A 7723-nucleotide genomic window follows, 5' to 3' on the forward strand; every position below is an offset into this window, starting at 1 on the left:
CTTCGAACTACTACCACCTTCCCCAATCACAATTCCTTTAGAAATTGGTCTTGAAATTGGCTTCGTAGAGATTGGCATTGTTGTAACAATTGTCGAAGTTACTGGCCCAGCTGTTGACATAATTGGTTTTGTTGATGGAATCTTCGAAGAAAACACCGTTCCAACAACCTTTGCATCTGCATGCGAATCTTCACCACCAGCCTTCGTACCACCAACTTTCTTCTCTCCCCCTTGCACCCCTGTGTAAATAGGTGGGGCATCCGTTGGAAGAAGGCTCGAAATTTGAGAAAGAGAAGCCAATTGCTTGTGTAAAATGGCTTCGAAATGGATGAACTTCTGAGATAAAAATTCCGGATTAATCAACGAAGATGAAACTGATTTAACAGTTAAATCTTTTAGCTCCTTCAGCAGCTTGAGCACTTCCATAAAACTTTGATTTTCCGTTGTAGAAAGTTGAGTAAGTTGAGGACTCAAATTTTCGTACAACTTGACATATTTGGTAACAGCATAACAAATAATGTCAACTTTTTGATTTATCGAAGCATAATCCCTTTGCACGATTGTAATCTCCTTTTGCATATCCTGACGAAGCTCCTGAATTTGCGAATTCACATCCTCCCTGACTTTCTTTACATCCTGAACGAATAACACATGTCGTTCCTTCACCAAATTCTTGAATTCTTTCACCTCCCCTCTAAACATCGAAGTTAGAGAATTCACTCTTAACTCATCATTCTTATCATTGTGATCAACCTTCTCCAAGAGTCTAGTCTCCGAGTCTCGAACCATTCCAGAAGCTTTACTCACCACCTTTGCTTCGAAGGTTTTCAACAAACTGTCAACTTCCATACTGGACACAGACGAACTACTCCCCAAATCTGCTTGAGATTGAAGAATAGAATTCAATTTCTTGTTTAGAATCTTGAATTGTTTCATCGTCATCAACATATGATCAGGAAAGTTGTCTTCTTCATCATCAAACTCCAAATCTTCAAACATTCCTCCAAAACCTTCGTTGTCGGTATCAGTTTCAACAACAGGTGAACCTTTGACAGGTGAATCGATTTTGGGTGGATCAGTGGATTGAGATGGAAAAAGAGTTGTAAAAGGTTGATGGAGAATGTTTTCAAAGGTAGGTGAATTTGTAGTATTCGGAACAATAAAAGAAGGTAATGAAACGAAAGTATCCTTTATCGAAGATGCAGGAATACCTTGAGTTGTAGCACCAACTTCTATGTTAGACTATCCCTCACCCATATTGACATTTACACCCGTATCAGATACGTGTGTAAAAATGCCTGAAGTTCGAACCTCCTCAGTATGTGATTCAGTTAACGAAACTTCGGGTGGTATGACAGTAGTCTTCTCAGGAGTAGATAGAGATTGAAAAATAATTGTTTATAGTGTTTCAGGAACTATCTCTTCTTCGGACGACTCCTCTTGTATAACCAACTTTCGTTGCCTTTTCTTCTTCTTCGAAATGTGTTTAGCCATGTCACACCCCCAAACCAGACGGCGGAAACGTCTGGGGGTGGAGGACTTGATTTGTAGTATCACAACACATGCATTATAGTAATCAAAGTACAAACAACCATTGTATTTAAAAAGTATAAATATTTACATGTGTTTTAACATTGTATAATGAAACTAAATAGTTGTACAAAAGAAGAAGACAAGACATAAATAGCTCCATCTTCTCAAAAGCTTGGGGTGTACCTGTCTACTGGTTCCCTAAGAATACAAGTAATTTGAAAAGAGAGTATCAACATAAAGTTGAGTAAGTGCATAAGTATTTATGTTTTGTAAGAATGTTTTCTGTTTCTTGAATATGTAAGCTGTTTCCAGAAAATCCTATATTTTCTGTTGTATGTGAAAAATAGTTTTAGTTGCATTAAACTGTTCTATTTGTAAATCAATGTTCTGTATTTGTAATCCTTTTGTAAACGTGTATCTGAGAGTAAACCTGAATTCATCAACTGTTATTGTAAACTGTAATGTAATACTGTAAACTGTATCTTGTAAACTAGTACTTTGGAATAGTACATAAGTTTAGTTAGTTATACACTAACGTATTGTTAATATCTTTTAATGAGTTATTATAACCATACTGACTAGATGGCCTGACCCAACGCTATGAGTGCGTTGAAAACTTGTTGATAACAATTTGTCACTCACAGGCGTGTATGCCTGACTGTAGCTAGCAGTCCGAGTGCGGGGTTGTCAATCCCAATACAGATCTATACACACATTGTTTCGATCCACGGCTGGAGATTTTGGTTATAATATCAGGGCTTTACTATATTGTTTAAATGAATTAAACAACCTGTACTACTTGACTCATAAAAGCATATAAACGTTACATGTATAATAGTTATGAAAAACTTAACCATTTTGAAGTAAATGACTGATTTTATGTTCTTGAATTAGTATCATTAACATGTATTTGAAAGTATGTATACTCCTGACTAGTTTTGAATCAAACCTTTGTTTTTATAATATAATGTACTCTAGTATACTTGAATCGTGAATTACTGTTCTGTGAATCATAAATTATACCTATTATAATTTATATGTACTTTCTGATTTGATAACGAGTATTCATGAGTGTAACCCCTTGCTCAACATGTTACAAAGGGTAATTGAAACTTAATGAACAAACTTTTATACTTGTATACATATACTAAAATATATAAGTAAAATTTAAATGACACTCGGACAAATAACTGATACTTGTAATTCCACATCCAAACAAGGAAAAGGAACCAAAGTGGGTTATCAGTCCTAAACCTTTTAAATCTTATTTATATAAATATATGTATACTAGTATGATTTTTGGGGAAAAATATAAGTTTATAAATCATTTAAAAGAAGTTTGATATTTTGAAATTTATTTTGGTGACTTGATGTCATTTTGAAACAATCATTGAAAACCATTTGATTTGATGATAACTGAAATCCATTTTGATAAGATATTTGAAATCACTTGTTTATAACGCAAAAACTTTGTGTTAGACTTCTATCCCCCCCCCTTAAAACAGTAAAAACTATGAAAATACGGGGGTATGAACTCACCTGCGGTAAGCTACTCAAAAGTAAGATTGGTGAAGGATGTTAAGTGTCAAGTGTAGTCTTGAACACAATGGATCCTAATGAGCATATATTGGCACATATATGCATATAATTAGTCTATATACCACTAATCATGAAAGGAAAACACCCTAGAACTTAGAAAACACTTAGATTTAAGTGTTAGAAGCATCAAAAGTCGACTGAAATGGGTGTATGGCAATACAGGGACGTGTGCGGCCACCAGGTGTGCTGCCCTATGGGTGTGCGACCCTGTATGTGCGGCCATGGAGTGTGCGGCCGCACACTCCTAGGAAAAATGGTCAAAAAGTGTTTTCCATGGTTATATGTTGCATCCCCTAAGTGTCTTTGATCATGTGCTAGCTTACAAGTTGAGTTTGAGGCCTTTAAGCACAAAAATTAGGGGTGTACGGCCACATGAATGTGTACGGCCGCACACTCCTTGAAGATTGAGTTCTGGACATTTTCTAAGGCTCAAATATAGCTAATAACATGCAGGAGTAGGGTACTTACGATATAGAAGCGTATAGGGGTGTTTGGAGCTCAAGAACTTAGTAAGTGTTCTTGGTGTTCTTGGTGCAACTGAAGAACACTTGAAGATCTAACAAAATGGAGTGATTTCATGGATGAAATCAGTGATCTAAGCTAGATGGAGTAAGGAATCAACAATTCAAAGGATAAAAACACTTACCAATTGAAGATCTAGCTGTAAAATTTTGGATGCTACTTGAGAGAAAACGAGTTCTAGTCTAGAAGGGTGAAAAGGATTGAATGAAGGCCATGTCTACCCTTTATGGTCGTGAGTGTGCTGCCAGAAGAGGGGTATGCGGCCGCCCACCCAAGTGTACGGCCGTACACTCCTTATGTTGGAGTGTTAGGCCTTATTTTGTGTCGGGTGAACTCGCGGAACCCAAATCTAAACTCTAACTTGAAGATACTAGGTTTATGTGACAACCCGAAATTTTCTTTGTATAATTTCCATAGTTAAATACGTCAAATAATATTCAAAAACATTTCAAATGCATTTTGGCCGAATTTAAACCCATTTGGTGTTTTATTTTATTTTTCATCAAACAAATTATTAATTGGAAGTGACGTAATTAGTGGCGTGTAATAAACCGGACAACCCGACACCTTAGCTAGGTGTTCACGGCCAAACATGGGGTGTTTGAGCCGTAAACACCCTTCTCTCCAAGAACTCATGCATATAGCATGAGTTTACCCCTTGTCCTCACTTTTTACCACCTTCCACTCAAGAACACAAGTTTTTCTCTCAAGTATCATCATCATCTTCTTCCAAATCCGCCCAAAAATGTAAGTTTTCTTCCTAGATCCTTTTAAACAACACTTAATCTAGTGTTTCTACACCTTCTCATCCAAAGGATTCCGATTTTTACATAGATCTTCAAAGAATCTTCAAATCTTCAAGAACACCAAGAACACATTTGCGTTTTTGGGTCCTAAAACACCTCTACAAGCTTCCTATAAGTAAGTATACTTCATCTAACTAGTTATTGGCTTAGTATTCATGAATTAAACACCCAAAAACCCCAAGAACATGGGTTTACAGTTTTGGAACATTCCAAAACCGTAAACACCCCAAAGAAGGGTTTTGAAGCCCCAAACTCTTTCCAATGCTTGAATAATGCACTAAGGACTTACATGCATGAACTAGGAACCCCAAAAACGTGTAAGGATGAGACAAACATGAGTTTACGATTTGGGAAGGCCTCCCAAAACCGTAAACACCTTCTAAGAATGTTTAAGTGCCTTAAAAACCTTCCTATGCTTGTGTAAGTGACTAGAACCTTGCATGCATAGCCTAGAACCACCAAAACACAAGAGAAATGAACCAACATGAGTTTACGACCGTAAACTCATGTGTTTACGGCCGTAAACTCCAAAGGGAGTGGTTCAAGGACCGTAAACTCCAAGAAGTGTCCATTTCTAGCCCCAATCACTTCCTAAGCCATGGATTCGAGTCTAGCATAATTCCTTGAGTAGTTTAAGACCTTTGAACACCCAATGGCACCATTACCATGAGTTTACGGCCGTAAACTCATGGGGACAATGGTCCAGAAACCGTAAACACACTTAAGTGTAACCAATTGAAGTGTAAACTCCATAGTGAGGCCATACACTCCTTAGATGCAACCTTTATCACTCCTTGCACTTGAAACAAAGTGTCTTCATGCATTAGAGTGTATTTACTTACCTAATTAGTGATTAAATAACTAATTAGATACATTTATGTATCACTACATGTTACATAGGATCCGTGTGTGTGTTCAAGTCCTCACTTGACACCTAGCATCCTACCCGACACTTCCATCCACTTCACTCACTGCAGGTGAGTTCATACCCCTTAATTAACCTTTTAAATGTTTTTAAATGCTTTTATGGGGGGGGGGGGAATACAAGTTGAATCAAATAAGTTATAGTATCAATCACATGTGATTTATAACTTGCAACCAAAAAGGATTTTCTATATTTTTAACTGCTTTGTCAACCAAACTGTTTCAAATGATTATCAAATTCATTTTTATGTTAAATTGTTATAAAACTATTTCTAAACTCTTTTAAACTCCTTCTGTTCCCAAACCATATCTACACCAATATATTTATATATGTAAGACTTGAAGGACTTAGGACTGATAGCTCACCTTACTTCCTGTTCTTGTTTGATTGTGGACTTAGGGTATATTGTTATCTGTCCGACTGTCGTTGAATTCTTAGTTATATATTATATATATTCGTGTTGAATATTAAAGTCTTCACTTCAGTTCAATACCTTTGTGTATCAAAGGCATGCAACCAACCTTACTATTTAACTATAATAGGTATAGTTAAGGATTACTACTCGTGTATACTATTACAATGGTACCTACCAGAGTCCGAAGAGTTATGAGTCAATACATGTTAAAAACTATAAAAAGAGAATACTATATACTATACAAGAGAACACTCTATACACTATAGCAGAAAGTACATTATACATTATACAAAGAGAACATACTACAACAGAATGGGACATACTATCTCTCGATACAACACTTCACTGTGCTATCACCGTGTAACCAGAGTCTCCTGGAGGGAGAGCGGGCATTATGTGTATAGATCTATACGGGACAGACACTCCCACATCCCGACTGCTAGCTATAGTCCGAGCCGACTAGGCCCAGGGGTGACAAAATGTCACATTTCCACAGATGACTCGGAGGGTCATCAGGGATTCGATCGTCAATCAGCATGGTTACATACAAGTTCACATTTCGACCTTTAATTAATACATTAAGAATTAAAGGCAAAACAGACTTCCCGAGGTGTATTGTACATTTAATACTACCTGGAGTCTGCATTTTCATATCATTAGCTGGCAGTGATACTGCTGGGGTAAAACACTATTTTCCCAATTACTTTACATGAATGAAGTCTAAAACTATATTTTCCTACTAATAGTTTCTCTGGGAAAACTTTTACATTTTCAAAGGATCAAACATACATACAACCGGGTCTTGGTAGAAGACCACTTTTACTGGAAAACATAGGGTTTTCCTAGGGAGCATACTATTTTCCAACATTGTGATCAATTATTATACTACATGGTTGTAATCATTTTTATACAAGCAATGACACTAAATACTCATGAACTCACCAGCTTTATTTTGATACTCGCTTTCAAAATAACTTGTATTCTCAGGTCATCAGTAGACAGGTACAGATGCAGCTTTTGAGAAGATGGAGCACATATAAGACTCCTCTTTATTTTGATTATACTTTTGGTGTCTAACAAACTGTACAGAACACGCTTGTATTACAATTATTATATTAATGCAATGGATGTTGTTGCTTGTCTTTACTATTATGCATTGTTATGATACTGTACATGACGTCCTCCACCCCATAACGTATTCCGCCGTTCTCGGTTTTGGGGTGTGACAGATTGGTATCAGAGCATTGTTTATAGTGAATCAAGTATATCAACCCATAAAAGATATACGAACTATAAACACATCGGGATCAAAACACTCTGACCAAGAATATATACTATTAAATAAGAAAATATTTAACTAAGTATATATATACATCCATTCACACTAAGGGTCAGTATCATACTAGAACAGAACAAAAGTATTAAGATTGTTGAGCAGCACAATTAGGCTTAGAGACATATAGTCAAATCTGGGAGGATGTAGCCTGATCAACTACATTTACCTAGGAGTGACTAGCCTGTGCCTAAGAGTGGTTGTGGTGTTGCAACAAGTCTAAAAAAACTTACCAACACTACTACAAGAACATTTGAACAAGAATACTATAGGAGTATTCTGCATTTCCTGTCACACCCCCAAACCAAGGATGGCGGAAACGTCCGGGGGTGGAGGACTTCATGTATAGTATCATAACAACAATTGTAATAGTAATTGAAGCAAACACAACCAACATATATATAATTGAAAAAGTGACATCATTGTATGAATTACATGTTTACGAATCAATTACAATATGTTGACAAAATATGAAATAGTAGACGCCTTAGCGCCCCATCCTCAAAAGCACTTGGTTACCTGTTTAATGATTTCCTGAGAATACAAGTTGTTTGAAAAAGTGTCAACACAAAGGTTGGTGAGTTCATAAG

This window comes from Lactuca virosa, chromosome 7, assembly GCF_052849685.1.
Source record: "Lactuca virosa cultivar CGN04683 chromosome 7, Lactuca_virosa_CGN04683_v6, whole genome shotgun sequence".
NCBI classification, from domain to species: Eukaryota; Viridiplantae; Streptophyta; class Magnoliopsida; order Asterales; family Asteraceae; genus Lactuca; species Lactuca virosa.